This window comes from Panthera uncia, chromosome F1 (assembly GCF_023721935.1).
Source record: "Panthera uncia isolate 11264 chromosome F1, Puncia_PCG_1.0, whole genome shotgun sequence".
In the NCBI taxonomy this organism is placed as follows: domain Eukaryota; kingdom Metazoa; phylum Chordata; class Mammalia; order Carnivora; family Felidae; genus Panthera; species Panthera uncia.
Window position 1 is genome coordinate 8,131,149 of NC_064813.1, and position 1,872 is coordinate 8,133,020.

Here is a 1,872-nt window from a genome sequence, read left to right on the forward strand (position 1 = left end):
ATAGACAATATCCTTGTTATCATAAAGCTGAATCAGACACCAATTAGGTATCCAAGTGGAGAGCCAGTTGACCGACTGGATTTCAGAAAACAGACCTACATTAAAGTATACATTTGGAAGTTATTACTATTTAGGTAGCATTTAAAGATGTGGGTCTGATTTAGCCCACCTAGGGAATGCATGTACATTTAGAGGAGAAGAGTCCCACAGATTGAGATCTGAGGCACTCCAAAATTTAAGGGTGAAAAAGCAAAAGAGAAACAAGTAATAGCCTGAGAAATAGCAACCAGAAATGCAGAGGAGAATAAATGTAGAAAGTTTTTGAGAATGTGAAAGAGATCAACGTTAACAACTGAAACGCTGAAAATCCATTTGATACGATAATTGACCGTTCACCATTGGTTTAGTAGCATGGAGATAGCAGGATAGAATAGGTTCAGGACAAAATGAAAGCAGAAGACATTCTTGGTGCCAAAGAAGCCAAAAAAAATAGGGCAAAAATAAGCGGAAAGTGTGTCAAGGGAGATTTTATACATGTCTATACCTACATATAGATAACTTATGCAAGATAATCTAGATCTAGACCCAGGTATAGATATCGATGTTCTATCTATATGATGGATGGATAGATGGGGTCCCAAGCATCTGGGGTGTATTTTATATCTCATGCATAAAATATACAAAGTTGGCTCTATTCTATATGCTAGTTTGTTGATTGATAAGAATGGTCCATCAGTGCTGAGCACGGGCAGGGCCCCCTTCCTCTAGTGATGCAAAGGAGAAACCTTGCTTCCCTCAGGCAGCTTGCCCTTAAGAGGAAAAGTGGTCAAGCTGAGTGAGCATACCCAATTATTCTTTCCAAATTTATTAATCCCATTCATGCCAGCTTTCCAGAAGTAGACTGAGCAAAGAGGAAGAGAGAGGGGCTGAAGGGGGAAGAGGTAGGTTCCGGGTAGAACAGAACGTTTAGGAAATGTTAGAGAAAAAAACAAAAATGAAATGACAGTTTTGGCGCAAAACAGCATACTTTCCAGAGCACACAACGGAGAAACTTGGGGAACTGGGGAAGAGAGGGAGATGGGTCAGACCAGGGTGTGTACAAAGCAGTTTGGGATGGGAACCTTTGCCCTGTAGTACTTAGAACAGAGGTTAGAGAACTCTTTGCCCCTTGGGTGAAACCTGCCTGCCCAGATGGGACTGGGGCAAATGCACTGGGCCACATGGCTCTGGTGACCCAACCAGGGGTCACTTTTATTCTGTGTGCAGCTAGGATGTTGAGAAGGGGCTGTCTTGATTATCCTGTCTCTTTCTCCCCCACACCTGGCCCAGCTGAGGAAAGAAAGAAAACTCGATATTTATAGCTTCCCAAATCTGCCCCAGAAAGCCAGAGACACAAGTTTCTTTACTATAATTGGGGCGACACTGATTTTGCTTCTTCATGTCGTTCCAACCCTTACAGCGGAATTAATGCCATCGACTTGGAGGAATAATTCTGGGGGATCAGCACCCCAGGGCCTCTTGGAAACCTGCAGCAGGTGGGAGCAGGGGCGCAGAGGTGGGTCCTCTGAGCGCCTCCCTTGCAAGAAGGCGGCGCGCACGGGGGATGGGTGGCCCTTCGGTTTCACAGGTGGCGAGGCTTCCAGCTCGAGTGGGCAGCCTCCAGGTCGCTTCCCATTGCTCAAACTTAGGACGAAGCCGACAAAGCCGCAGGCGGCGGGCCGCAGGGCTCCACCGGTCCTGGCCATTTTCTCGCCTCCCAGGACTCGCCGGCATCTCGCCCCGCCGTCAGTTAAGCACAGCGATAATCAATCATCCGCTGCCCTCGCACTGTCAGCGGAGTCAGCAGGCACGTGATGAAACGCGCCGGCTGCG